General features: G+C 36.5%; 1 protein-coding gene across 16 annotated transcripts in view; it reads right to left on the reverse strand.

Moving 5' to 3' along the window:
- The window catches only part of NCOA1 (nuclear receptor coactivator 1), a 220,766-nt gene extending 205,601 nt beyond the window's left edge, over positions 1-15,165 (reverse strand). For 5 of the 16 annotated variants that reach the window (XM_042982385.1, XM_042982383.1, XM_042982384.1 and 2 more), the window contains exon 1: positions 9,766-10,909. The gene's annotated coding sequence lies outside the window, so the exon portion shown is untranslated. Of the gene's footprint in view, positions 1-432; positions 514-8,638; positions 8,747-9,765; positions 10,910-13,989; positions 14,007-14,124 lie in introns of those variants that run through there. The other 11 variants (XM_007093067.3, XM_042982381.1, XM_042982377.1 and 8 more) reach the window with 6 other exon arrangements.
- Positions 15,166-15,580: the final 415 nt, after the last annotated feature.

The raw sequence follows: 15,580 nt of genomic DNA on the forward strand, positions 1-15,580 counted from the left end.
AAGCATTCGTTCAGGCCATAGATTTGATTTTACCAGGTGACCAAGTACCAAACACAGATAGAAGATTTGTCCTTTTTGTGGATCTATTCGGTAATTTTATCAGACATCCTGAAAAGCAAGCAAGCAAACAAACAAACAAACAAACAAACAAACAAACATATAAGGTCATCTCTTAACACTGGAAGTAAGGTAGGGGCACCTGGGTGGCTCAGTTGGTTGAGCACCCGACTCTTGATTTTGGCTCAAGTCATGATGATCACAAACAAGATTGTGGGATTGAGCCCCACATCAGGCTCCGTGCTGAGGGTGGAGCCTGCTTAAGATTCTCTCTCTCCCTCTGCCCCTCTCCCCCATTTGTGCACACTTTCTCTCTCAAATGAAAAAATAAATAAAAATGAAAAAAAAAAAAAAAGAAAGGTAAATTTCCCAAACCTGCGTAGTTGTAGGTCTACAAGGAAAGAAAGGGGTTTTTGTTGGTTTGCTTGTGATAATGGGTTGTTCCCTTACCCCATCCTACAAACAAAAAGTTAGCATAGTTTTCAATTGAGCAGTCCATCATTGCTATTCAATAACACTCAAGAAGCCATAAGATCATTTTTTATTATGAGGCTTTAATACTGCTGAAGTGAGGCTACAAAGAAATCTGATATTATAAGAAATCCCCATAAGACTCTGGCTCCACAGCAATCAACCTCTTTTAAGAGATATCTTCTATCTAAAATATTCATAAGTACATTTTCTTTACCTTACGTTTCAACCTCAAGATGTTTCTCAGTTCCTCCTCTCCCTACCAGCACTGATGAGATTTGCAAAGGTACTACACATCCAAGTCTGAATACGTGTGAACTCTGGACTTTGCCAGTTAAATTTTTTTTAATATTTTATTTATTTTTGAGAGAGAGAGAGAGAGAGAGAGAGAGAGAGAGTGAGTATGAGTAGGGGAGGGACAGAGAGAGAGGGAGACACAGAATCCAAACCAGGCTCCAGGCTCTGAGCTGTCAGCTCAGAGCCTGACGTGGGGCTCGACTTCGTGAACCATGAGGTCATGAACTGAGCTGAAGTCAGACACTCAACTGACTGAGCCACTCAGACTCCCCAGGACTTTGCCATTTTAAAGGAAGTAAAAGAAAAATACAAAATAACCTAGCTTGAGACAGTGACTGCAATGCCACTACATGTTAGTATGTCTAATCGGCATATGGATGATAAATTAGTGGGAAATAACTATGTGACAACAAAGGCTAGATTAAGAAAATTGGGCCTCAGGAGGAACAAACAATCAATAAGCCCCGTGAGAGAACAAAAGCTAAAATCTGAAACATAGGCCCAGGGCCATACTATTACAAAAGTGAAGTATAAGAAACAGATGTGTCTTTATTTCCCAAAATAAATTAGCTAGAAATTCCACAGTGTTAATCATAATAAAAATTTACTCACTAAAATGTCATAACATAAATAAATGACAAAGTGAATGTAATTATTAACACAATGGTCCATCTCTAACTTTTAATGTAAACAAACATAGGTTTTTTTTTGCTTAAATCAAAACTGTATTGAACATCTTCTGTCCAACACTTCTTCAGATATTCCGCTGACCAGTAAAAGACTTTCAAAATTGTGGCACCAGAAAAATAAGCTATTGTTAATTCTTAAAGTGGAAATCTTTGGTAGCAACTCTGATGTACTTTGCAATTTTTAGTGAGAAATTAATAAAATGCTATTTGTGATAAGTAGTAGAACATCTCTTAATTCATGGGGGGGGTTATGTTAAGAACTTAAATAATCTGAGAAATTTAAAACTGATTTTTTAAAATCTACAATATGCTAAAACAAAAAAAATGTGTATATTTTACCACTAGCTGAATTATCTAAGAGCTTAAGTTATGTCATTATGCTAATTATGGCTGATCTTTTCATAAAATTAGCACTTTTCACAGCATAACCATCAAAAAAAAATTAGGTGGATAAATCAGGACAATACTAAAGAGAATACATAAATGTTGCACTGATCTCTCAAATATCCTTCTAGAGAAAAAAATGGCAGAAAGAAGTGGGTAAGGATACTTCCAGGCAGAGTAGCTGTCCATAAACCTTGATCCTACACAATGCTAACTAACCATACTCAATACCCACCAAGGAACAGCCCTGTGGCGGCTGGCCCCTGCTCAGCCTCAGGTCTCCTTGTTAAATATTTTTTTCAATGACTTGCTCCAATAATTCAAAAAAATTTTGCTCATCAGATCTGTTGACAACAGAAAGCTGAGTAGCCTAGACAATGCGATAAATGAAAATTAAAAATGGTAAATGATCTAAAGGATAGAACACTAGGTTAAAAACAAACTAGATCTAAATTAAGGGTGATACATAAATGTCTGCTGTGTAGTATTCTTTATTGGCTACATATTTTTATAAACTCTTTTGCATCTATTAAATGTTTATTTTAAAAAAAATTTTAAAGTTAATAGTAAATAGGGGCAACTGGGTGGCTCAGTCAGTAAAGTGTCCAATTCTTGATCTCTGCTCAGGTCTTGATCTCAGGGTCGTGAGTTCAGGCCCCACACTTCACTCAGAGCTGGGCAAAAAGCCCACTTAAAAAAAATTTTAAAAAGTAACAATAAATGAAGCACTAGAATAAAGCATATTAAAGTCCTTTCAATAGATATTTCATGTAATTCTCGTAACAATCCTAGTAATGAGGCATCATTGTCCTCATTTAAAAAAAAAAAAAAAGCTAAGTCAATAATCCAAGGACACTTTACTACTACATGGGAAAACCCAAATCTTTTTGCCCCTAATGTCCATAGCCTGATTCGCTACATCATTCTCTTCTCTTAAGTTAAAATGAAAACAGGAAGATCTGGCTTAATAGCCAATTATGAAAATAAATAGGTAAATACATAAATAAATTCATCTACAGGCTTACGTGACCAAAGTAGTTAATGGGAACAAAATGAAGCATATATGGTCATTTAAAAAAAGAAAAAAAAAACCTAATTGGAAACTTGGACTATCTTGAGCACATTGATAAAATAGACCCATTCTGATCTCAGCTGATTAGAATCACATTTAAACCATGAGATGAGGTTTTTGAATACCATGATTTCAAGGACTTAAAGTTAGAGACTATCTAGAAGGATTTCCAAGTTTGAAAACAATGGATACAAGAACAATTAGGCTATGGAAATCAGCCTGAAAAAGAGAAGCATATGGGAAGACAGACTAGCTATCATCATATAGAGACATCAAAGCAGTCATCAAATATCTGAACCCTCGACCTATCAAAATGGACAGAGATGTGTTCTATATGACTTCAGAGAATGTAACTAGGACAAGTAAGTAGACAATGGAAAGAAGCCAACCCCACAATCATTATTACTAAAGATAATCAAACAGAAGAGAGATGGACTAAAAAAACCAAAGGTTCCAGGGGGTTAAAAGATACAAACTTCCAACTATAAAATAAATAAATCAAAGGGTGTAATATGCAGCAGCATGGTAACTACAGTTAATATTACTGTAGTGCATATCTGAAAGCTGTCAAGAGAGTAAATCCTAAAAGTTCTCATCACTAGAAGAAAAAAAAAGTTTGTAATTCTGTATGGTGACAAATGGTAACTGGACTTCTTTGATCATTTCACAGGGTATACAAACATCAAATCATTACACTGTATACCTGAAATTAATATATCAATATGTCAATTATACCCCAAATTTAAAAAAAGGTCCCTTACAAATCTCAGATTCTTTTCTCCTAATCCTTACCCTTAAAATGAGGGCTTTGTTCTCTAAAACCAATTGTAGCCTTTATTTTAACTATATGTTAGTCATTTAATATTTTATATGCATATTCCTATAAAAGAAATGTCACAAATTATGGTCCAATCGGCAGGCTAATCCACAAAAGCTTATTTTGCAAAACTGCACTACAACATTAACTATAGTGGAGTTACATTTTATTTGCTTGTATCTTTCCCAAATTCAACTTAATCTTCACCCCCATACTAGTTTCCCAAATATGGAAAATGAGACTACATTGAAGAATCAACCTAAGTTGGACGCATGTGAGCAGGAGGTCATCAGAACAAGACAGCCTTAAAGAAAAAAATGTCCTTTGTTTCCCCTAAAGTGTCATCTCTAGTAATTTTTTACTAAATCAATTTGCCTTTTACAAATTCCACATTTCTGCACAGTCTTCTCCATGACCCTCTTCCCTAATTTTGGTAACCTTAAATTCCCCTACACTGTAGAACCCTACTCTAGCCGTACTCTGGCTGCCCCATCTTACCATAATACCCTCATCTCCAATATTACATTTCTCCCTTCTAATCACAACTACACTAGGAGTGCAGAGGCAATCTGACTAGAACAGGTTATAAACTCTTAACCTAACCAGAGGTATCTTAGAAGCAGGTATTTGTCTATCTAAATGAATGCTTAATAGACAGAATTTCAGGCAACATAACAAAGTGAAATTAAAAAATCATCATGTTGATTAAGATATTTTTGTGCAAAGTCCATCAAAAGCTTTGTCTGAAATCAGCTCCCATAAGTGGATTCTGTTTCATAACCTTTCTCCTTCCTCTAATCCTAGGTTTCTAAGAATTATATCCCTGATTTATAGGCAGAGGGAGTCTGATAACAAATAGGACTGGGAAAAATGGCTTCCACTGGTACCTGTGTAAATTAATACACCTCAATTAGAGAAAAACCTTGAATAGATAAATAAAATATTAAGAAGTTAGGAAAATTGTAAGAATGAGGAAAATGAGTCTATATACTTGTCTGAGGCTTAACATGACATCTGCTTTCCCATTAAATGTCAACACGTGTGGTAGAAAGACAAAAACAATCTATCAGCTTTAAAATACAGGTATAAATGATGATGGGGGAGCTGATTAGGTATAATAAAAACATGATTGTTACAGGAGAATGATATTGAGGGGAAGGTAGAAGGACACAGTCAACGAAGAGATCTTTTGAAATGAATGGATAACCCAAATATAAATAATCCACCTACAGATAATCATGACCGTACATATAACTAAAGGTAAAATATATTATTCTTCATTAACACATGTAAAATGTTTAGAACAGTGCCTAGTATATAATAAATACTCAAAAGTGTTCACTTCTACAATTATTAGTTTATAATACCCATTGTTTGCAGTTTAAAGGAATTCTAAGAACTCGATCCTATCCTCTCCTAAGGGTAAGGAGTAATACATATTTTAAGATAAACACAAACCAAATGTATTACCACTTGCAGACTTCTGAAAGTAAGAATCTTCCTCAGATCACAACGATGTGTTACGCTACAAATTACTAGAAGATATGACATTGCTAATGATTAAAGTTGTACTTTACCCTTTTCATCCTTGACAATCTTGAGTCCTCTTCCCCTCTATTTTAACTTCTGACTGAAACTGTCCCTCAATGTACATTTTGGTTACTGCATCCTTTTGTTCAGTTGTCCTTCCTCCTCCCAATTCTACCCCACCCCCGAATCAGGACCCAACCTCTAGCTCTCAGAGTTGGGCACGTCTGGTGTATTCTCTTTGTACCTTCCAAATGCCTCTAATGGGTGCCCTTATCACATATCATTATAATAACTGCTGCTGTATCTACTGCCACTGTAGTCTGACAGTTCCTTGAGAACAAGGTCCATATTTTCTTCATCTTTATGAGGCTGGCACACAAAGCCTAATTCTAAAGGCTTCTAAATGTTTGTTAAATGAATGACCCTATCCTTCAGAAATAAACTACATCACAAGAAATAGTTTGATAAATTACAGTATAGCTAGATAAAGTATTACATAGTTACTAAATCATTATAAAAATTAAGTCATTATGAAAACTCAATAATAGTTAGAGAGGCTGCATATCACAGTGACTCAGAGCATGAGATGTGGAGCCAGTGCCAGCTTTCATTCACTCATTCAACAGACATTTAATGACAGGCCACTAAGCCAGGCACTGTTCTATCCTGGCCTCACAGAGTTTACGTGCCAATGGGAAGAGGCAAACAATAAACACAATAAAACAAGTAAATTATGCCGTGATATTTATAAGGTGATATGTATTAGAGGGTAAAAAAAAGAGCAGGGAAAGGGATTGTGAGTGAAAAGGAAGGGACACTAAATAGGAAGCTATGTGTAGACCTCCTTTACTCAAGGTGAGATCTGAGCTAACACTTGAAGGAGTTCAGCAGGATATCTTAAACTGCCAGACTGTTTTCCAAACTCACTGCACCATTTTATATTTCCACCAGCAGTGTTTGAAGATTCTGATTTCTCCACATTCAAATAAACACTTGTTATTATCTGACTTTTTTTTTTTTTTTTTTTTTTTTATTCTAGCGATCATAGTGGATACGAAATGGTAACTCTTTGTGCTCTGGTTTACATTTCTCTGATGGCTGGTTTCCCCACCCCCCACCCCCACCCCCCCACTCTTAATAGTGTCTTTTCAAGGTCAGAAGTTCTTAATTTTGATGACACTCAATTTATCAATTTTTTCTTTTACAGATCATGCCTTTTGTACTGAATGTAAGTAATCTTTTCCTAACCAATGGTCACAGAGGTTTTATGCTATTCTTTTGTCTACAAGTGTCAAAGTTTTAAGTTTTATATTTATACTCCATTTGGAGTATTTAGTTAACTCCATTTGGAGTTACTTTTTTTTTTACTGTAGAACAAAATATGGATTGAAGTCCAGTTTTTTCGCATGTAGATATCCAATTGGTCCAGCACCATTTGTTGAAGACTGCCCTTTTGCCACTGAAATGCTTTGGTAACTTTGCCAAAAATCAGTTTAACATGTGTGTATGGATCTATTCCTGCACTTTCACAGAGAGTATAGTATAGTATAAAACGTGCAAATTCAAATCCCTACAATCACCTAAGTTAACAAAAATGTGTAAATGGGGTGAATTTAAGCCAATAGGAAGAAGTGGGGGCTATATCTTACTGAACAGAATATATGCTATCCTTAAAGCACTCAAATTCAACAGATATTAAAACACTGTGTAAGGATGTCTGGGTAACTCAGTCGGTTAAACGTCTGACTTTGGCTCAGGTCATGATGTCACAGTTCATGAGTTCGAACCCCACATCGGGCTCTGTGCTGACAGCTCAGAGCCTGGAACTTGCTTCAGCTTCTGTGTGTGTGTGTCTGTCTGTCTCTCTCTCAAAAGTAAACATAAAAAACAAAACAAACAAAACACAACAATGTGTAGACCAAAACAATGGTGGGTATATGTGGTTGAGGGGTGTGCATAGGAAAAAACTCTGGTATATTAATATACTAGAGACATATTACAAATGAAAAAAAGCTAGACAGAGAGGAGAGTACATTGGGGAAAAGGTTAAAGGCAGTTTTATAGCAATAGGTAAAACAGAGGGAGTAACAGAAAGGGAGAAAGATGACACTAACAGATGGGAGAAGAAACTAAAAGGTCAGATACCAGACTGAGAATTAAAAGGGGTTAGGTCAAGTTTGTTGTTTTTTTTAAAGGTAAGCTCTACTAATATAACTATTAATAACAATGTCAGAAGGGTGGCTGTAGTTTGCCTCAGTTAACAACAATGACATACTTATTTGCATTTACAGCTTAGTTAACTTTTGTCTTCGTTCCTCCTCAATTAAAAAAGGGAAAAACCGGGGCACCTAGGTGGTTCAGTCGGTTAAGCAACCAACTCTTGATCTGGGCTCAGGTCACTACCTCACGGTTCCGTAGTTCGAACCCCACGTGAGGCTCCACGCTGACTGCACAGAGCCTGCTTGGGATTCCCTCTCTCCCTCTCTGCCTCCCCCTGTTCCTTCTCTCTCTCTCTCTCTCTCTCTCTCTCAAAAATAAATAAACTTTTTTTTTTAAGAAGGGGGAAAACCTATTCATATTCATAAAGAGAAAAAATGTATTTTGTAGGGCAGGGTCCGTGTCACTTGTGCCTTTACAGCCTGCGGAGCAAGGTTCAGCCCGTTTACCACCCGGCAGCCTGCACGGAGGAGGTCAGACTCCGGCGGCTCCGAGCTGCCTGCCGGCCTGCCGCTGGCTGAGCTGCTATGGCTGTCCCTCCATGACAGACTAAGAATACCTTCCTTTCACTGAAGGTTCCTGATTGTTTCTTTTTGTTTGTTTGTTTTTAACTCCTGATCCAAAAAATTAAAGAACAGTTCTTTGCTTTGGAAAAAACACCCAAAATTCTGAATAAAATTATAAATTCATATTGTAATTTTCAGAAATCCACCAAAATATTAATAGCTTTTGTCTAGGCACAGGACTATGTATAGCTACTTGCTCTAAGTTTTTCCTCCCTTCTACTTCTTAATATTTTTCTCTACTTTCCACAATATTCTATTTTCCTTTCCGAAAATGGGGGACAAAAACAAGCAAGCGAGACAGCAAGATAGCTTTCAACCAAGTAATATATCATGAATTACCCTTAATCTCTTAAAATACCAAAGGAGAAATACATTTAACATGGGTGCCAAAGTAAACGTCCCCCAAATAAATGATTCCTAAATGCACATTTAATAATTTGGGAACTTCAGAAGAAATATGTTTTTAATACTATTTTTTTTTTTAATTAGAGATAAGTTATTTCTTAATGCTAAACTAGATTTAACAGCTATAACTTACTCTGATGCCTGGAGTTCGAGCAAGGGTCAAGCTGTGATAAGCACCTTTATTTCTGGCTCACACATTTGCTTCTTAATCCAATAAACGTGTACCATCTTTGTCTCTGAGCTATCAGTGCAAATCAGAATATAACTACCAGTGCTATAGATTCACTCGTTACACTACACTTCACCATATTCACTTTATATAAATGATCACAAATGTCTTTCAATGTCAAAATCTTAAACTATAAAAACTTGACTTTCTATTTATGTTTACATTTTATTGCCCTAGTATATATCCTGTACTAATTTTATTAACGGGTTAATATTTATTTTAAGTCACAATTGCTAGAGACTAGAATCTTACTTTACTTGCTCCATAAAGAAGTGTAATCAAATAAAATACACCTAATAAAGACTATTACCAGCACTTATAGGATTGTGTCATTGCTAAGAAGTTCAAAGTTGCTATTTTTCAACTAAATTTGTTGAATGAATTATGGGTTACACCGGAATAAGTTAGTCAGAAATCTGGAGCCACACAGTTCCAGGAGCCTGTTCAGTTGATAGTATAAATGTTTCCTGACACATGCCAAGGGCTTCTAAAGTTGGACAGACAAACTGCTGAACCTAATAACTGCTCACCATCTACAACCTGATGAATTCATTACTTTAGATAATGCTAAAACTTGGTGGAGGAAATGTAGAGGAAGTAAATCTCTCACACTCTGGCAGTAACGTCTAAATTGGTGTACCTCATTAAGTAACGTCAAATTATTCTTCAAAACTGAAGAGGCATATACTCCTCAACTAGTGAGTCCAATCCTAAACACACACACACACACACACACACACACACACACACACACACACACGCATGCACCCTCTACAGAAATTCACACATGTTCACGATAAACATGTTCAGGACTGTACAATTGTCTAATTAAAAAAAACTGGAAACTACCTAACAACGACCCAAAGACAAATGGGTAAATAAATTATGGTAGAGCCACACAGTAGAAAAATGTTGAGGAAAAATAAGCACATCGCAAGAGCATATTACAGTATATTACATATCTAAATTTTTAAAACATGCAAAATAGTTATATTATTTGAGGAAACAAATATATTCAGGATACTGTTTACCTCGAGGGAATGGGTAGGAAGGTAAAGTGAGAGAATGGTACACGGAGGGTTCAATTCCACATTGTTTTACTTCTTTTTAAAAAAATCTGAAATACAGCAAAATGTTAAAGTCCAATTAAGTTAGGTGGATGGTACATGGAATGATTCTTCTACTATTCTTTATTCTCTTCTGCAGGTTTCATATGCAAATAGTTCCTATCAATCCAACACATAAAGAGATCTGAACTGGGTGGATTCTATTTAACAAATAGTCAATATCTGACAGAGTTAAGTAAGGCCAGCAACAAAGCACCCATGACAGAAGACTGTTTGCATAAGACCTATTTCCATTGGGAATGCTAGAGCCACATGCATGCATTGGCACACATCATCTAATTAAACCCCCAACAACACTGTGAAAATGGAGGTATTATCCCCATTTCACAGATAAATGAGGTCAAAGAAATTCGGTATCTTGGCTAAGGTCACGTAGCCAGTAAGTCACAGAGAAGAGCCCAGATAATTTGTAGGTGTAAATTAACTTTCACGGCAACTCTAAGGAGTTTCAAAGGAAGGGAACATGAAGTTTAGTAACTTGTTAAAAAGGGGTTTCACTTAATCATAAGTTCAATATGAGTCCCAAATATATGTCTACCAAAAAAGCAGCTTAATTTTGAGTTCTATAATAAGAAAAAACAAAATAAACAAAAACTATCAGCCAGCCATACTTTGTACTAATATGTGCATACACCAAGTACTGACTTTAATTTTAGGAGCCAAGTATTAAGAGGACATTGATAAAATGCAGAGTTGTTACCAGGGGCAATATTCAGCTGAATAAAAGAATAAATGTTAAATGTTCTAACCATTAGCTTTTTAAAACTGAGCTGAATTACTGGGTGTTTTATGTAAGTGATGAATCACGGTAATCTACCCCTGAAGCCATGAGCACACCGTATACACTATGTTAGCTAACTTGACAATAAATTATATATTTAAAAAAAAAAGAAATGGTGAAAGACCAGAACTACGTAATCACAAAGACTAAGTGATACTCTAATTTTCCATTCTGTATTTTTTTTATCACTCTAATGCTTAGTATTAAGATAAAGTGTATGCTGTGCTCTGGAAAATTAATTAATTAAAATAAAATTTTAAATAAAAATTAAAGGGGCGCCTGGGTGGCTCAGTCGGCTGAGCGTCTGACTTCGGCTCAGGTCACGATCTCACTGTCCGTGGGTTCGAGCCCCGCGTCGGGCTCTGTGCTGACGGCTCAGAGCCTGGAGCCTGTTTCAGATTCTGTGTCTCCCTCTCTCTGACCCTGCCCCGTTCATGCTCTGTCTCTCTCTGTCTCAAAAATAAATAAACGTTAAAAAAAATTTTTTTAAATAAATAAAAATTAAAAAACTGAGCTGAATTGCTTTAGGAATATGAGTATTTCTCTGAATACACTGGTGGATATAATGCTTTCATTTAATTATAAACCCCTGTGGGTTATTCTATGTCTTACTTCTGGCTTCTATAACAAAACATCAGAGACTGGGGGTACTTAGACAACAAACATTTATTTCTCAAAGTTCTGAAGGCTAGGAAGTCCAAGATCAAGGTGCCAGTAGATCTGGTGTCTCATGAGGGCCCTTTCCTGGTGTATACATATCTGCCTTCATGCTGTATCACCACATGCTATGGGGCAGTGGGGGGTCGGGCAAACTCCCTGGTATCTTCTTACGAGGACATTAATCCCATTGTGAGGACAGTGCCCTCACATCTCATTTAAACTTAATTACCACCAAAAGGCCACACCTTCTGATACCATCACATTGGGGGTTTTGGGCTTCAACATATGAATTCTGGGGTGACACATACTTTCCATCCATAACATGATACAATCACCAACTCCCTTTAACTTAAATTGCTACAGGAAAAATGAAATTAAAACTGTGGTAAACCATCAATAAACTCAATAATTATCATTTCCCTCTGAAACATTTTTTATTTATAAAATGATTTTTGATTAGATAAGATTTCTTAAATACTGCATTACAGTGCAATACAATTCAGTGAATGAATCATCTCTGTATATGTGCTGCCAAAGCCAGCACAGTAAACAAATCATCTCTGAAAGTGTCAAAAAAGAAGTCGAAAGCCTCTCCGTCACAGATGCTGAAGCCTCTACTCTGGTAAAAGGTTGGACTGCATGATCAATAAACTTCCTCCTAATTCTCACATTTTTTTAAGTGCAAAGGTTAATATGGCTTTGATAAAGAAACTCCATTTAAGACCAACAAAATACTCATTAGCAGGAAGTCAGAGGTGAAACTAATAAAGTGGCAGGAAATCATATACTGATTAAGATATTATCCAGTGAGGTTAATCAGAGGGTCTTGCTGTGTAAATTTAAAAATAACGAGCTTTATCTCTACTGCAAAAAGAACTGAAATCTACCTCATACACAAAGAGAAATATTAACTCAAAATGTATCAAAGACCTAAATTAAGTCCTAAAACTATAAACTCTTAGAAAAAAACACAGGCATAAATTTTCATCACCTCAGATCAGGCAAGAGTCTCTTAGTTATAACACCAAAGGGACAAGGAAAAAAAAAGATAAATTGGACTTCACCAAAATTAAAAACTTTTGTGCCTTAGAGGACACCATCAAGAAAGTAAAAACACTATCCACATGATGGGAGAATATATTTGCAAATCATCTATCTGATATGGGACTCATATTTTCAATAATAAAAGGGCAAATCACCAAATTCAAAAACTGGCAAAAGATTTAAATAGGCATTTCTCTAAAAAAAAGATGTATGAATGGCCAATAAGCGTTATGAAAAGATGCTCAACATCTTAGTCATTAGGGAAATGCAAATCAAATTACAATTCCACTTCACACTTTAGAATGGCGTGGGTCAAAAAGTCATATAATAGTAAGTGCTGACAGGTGGCTCAGTTGGTTAAGTATCCGACTTCGGCTCAGACCATGATCTCACAGTTCATGGGTTTGAGCCCCGCTTCGGGCTCCGTGCTGACAGCTCAGAGCCTGAAGTCTGCTTCAGATTCTGTGTCTCTTTCTCTTTCTGCCCCTCCCTACTCATGCTCTGTCTCTCTCTGTCTCTCAAAAATAAATAAAAAAACACTTTGGGAATGCAAGCTGGTGCAGCCACTCTGGAAAACAGTATGGAGGTTCCTCAAAAAATTAAAAATAGAACTACCCTAAGACCCAGCAATTGCACTACTAGGCATTTATCCAAGGGATACAAGCGTGCTGTTTCGAAGGGACACGTGCACCTCAATGTTTATAGCAGCACTTTCAGCAATAACCAAAATACGGAAAGAGCCCAAATGTCCATCGATGGATGAATGGATAAAGATGTGGTCTATATATACAGTGGAGTATCACTTGGCAATCAAAACGAATGAAATCTTGCCACTTGCAACTACATGGATGGAACTGGAGGGTATTATGCTAAGTGAAAGTAGTCAGTCAGAGAAAGACAAATATTATATGACTTCACTCATATGATGACTTTAAGATACAAAAGGGACATAAGGGAAGGGAAGCAAAAATCATATAAAAACAGGGAGGGGGACAAAACATAAGAGATTCATAAATATGGAGAACAAACAGAGGGTTACTGGAGGCGGTGTGAGAGGGGGAATGGACTAAATGGGTTAGGGGCATAAAGAATCTACTCCTGAAATCATTGTTGCACTATATGCTAACTAATTTGGATGTAAATTTAAGAAATAAAATAAAATTTAAAATAATAATAAATAAATAAATAAATAATACTTAAAAATTTTTTAAAAAATAGTAGTGCTGGCAAGGAAAGAGAGAAATCAGAACCCTCATACACTGCTGGTGGAAATGTAAAATGGTGCAGCCACTTTGGAAAACAGTTTGTATTCCTCAAAATGTTAGACACAGAGTTACCATATGACCCAGTAATTCCATTCTTTGAGAAGTCAGTGAGATGATTCATTTTCAGAAATACCAAATAAAAGCAGGGCTGTCTAGTAACAATAGGTTTACAACCCATTGGAAATATGTACAAACCCCCACCTACCCACAATAGAGTCCCAAACTCTTAGACACTTCACTTCCTGGTTCTTCCTCCCCTCTCCATTTCGTGGGCTTATTTTTCACGGGCTTTGCAATGAGTGTGAGCCAAAGAACTGAAGTCTCTGTGTCACCTCAAGGAATGTACATTTGTCCCAATCAGACTATTTTTTGCCTTACATGGGCAAAGGCGTTGTCTGGGTAAGGCTGTAACCTCTGTAGTACTCAGCCAATGAGGAACCGGGGGAGGCCCTTGCATGCTAGGAGATAAACTGCCTGCTGTAACTGCCCCGAGCGTGCCTGTCCATCAGACACCTGCTCTTGCAAGAACGGTGATTAAAGCCTTGCTTCACTGTGCTCCGAGTCTCCTCCGCGTTCCTCCTTTGATTGGGTCAGTGGCCTTATTTCTCACACACTCCTAGGTATATTACTAAAAGAAAGGAAAACATATGTCCGTGTAAAAACTTGTACATGGAAGTTGACAGCCAGATTATTCATAATAGTCAAAAAGTGGAAATAACTCACATGTCCATCAACAATTAAACAGATACATAAAATGTGGTCTATGCATACAACAGAATATTATTTGGCCATAAAATGGAATGAAATACAGATCATGCTACGATATGAAAGAACCATGAGAGTATTATGCAAAGTGAAAGAAAGAAGTGTGACACAAAAGGTCAAATATTGTATGGTTCCATGGGATTTCTTTTGGCGTGGTAGAACAGTCTGATAACAGTGATAATAGTTGTGTAACTTTGTGAATACACTAAAAGCCACTTTAAAAGGGTAACTTTATGATACATGAATTATATCTCAATAAAAATAATAATAAAAATAAATAGGAAATCTTTCTTGGGATTAATCATAATGAAATCCTAGTAGATTTCACCATAGTAGATACAGTATCATAGTATGATTCCCAGGGTAAAAGAAGAACTGCAGTAAGCACAGGACCAAGAAACTGTCCAGGTGAAGTCTCGGGGCTTTCTGATAAACACATTAGATAATCAGCGGTTAGCAAAAACAAAGCACTATTCCTATACTCTACATGTCTGCCTCAGACATCAATCACGATACCCTCTGCCACTGAGCTGGAAATTGCAATAGAACTCTTCTAAACAGCTATCCATGTACTCAGTACCAATTTATCATAATCGATAACAAATTGCTGAAGGACAGACCTACAGGTACTAACTTCATACCCATTTCTCATAGTCTGTTACACATGCAAATATTAGTGGTTAGCACTTTTAATAATGGTTTTATTGATTACAAAATATTTGACATACAAAAAAGGTATTGAAAATAATTTTAACAGATATACCCACTATCCAGCTAAAGAAATATACAAATTCAGTTAATATTTCTCCTACTTTTAATAAATATTTATCCTTTTAGAAAAAGAACTATGGGGGCACCTGGGTGGCTCAGTCGGTTAAGCGCCAACTTCAGCTCAGGTCACGATCTTGAGGTTCGTGAGTCTGAGCCCCACGTCAGGCTCTGTGCTGACAGCTCAGAGCCTGGAACCTGCTTCAGATTCTGTCTCCCTCTCTCTCTACCCCTCCCCAACTCATGCTCTGTCTCTTTCTCTCTCTCTTTCTCTCAAAAATAAAATAAATATTAAAAAAAGAAAAAGAAAAAGAAAAAAAGAAAAGAAGAAAAAGAACTATGACTATACTCTTGCTCTCTCAGTTAAAAATATCTGTACTGAGGAACGTCTGGGTGCCTCAGTCAGTTAAGCATCCAACTCTTAAATTTGTTGTTG

This window comes from Panthera tigris, chromosome A3 (assembly GCF_018350195.1).
Source record: "Panthera tigris isolate Pti1 chromosome A3, P.tigris_Pti1_mat1.1, whole genome shotgun sequence".
NCBI lineage: Eukaryota > Metazoa > Chordata > Mammalia > Carnivora > Felidae > Panthera > Panthera tigris.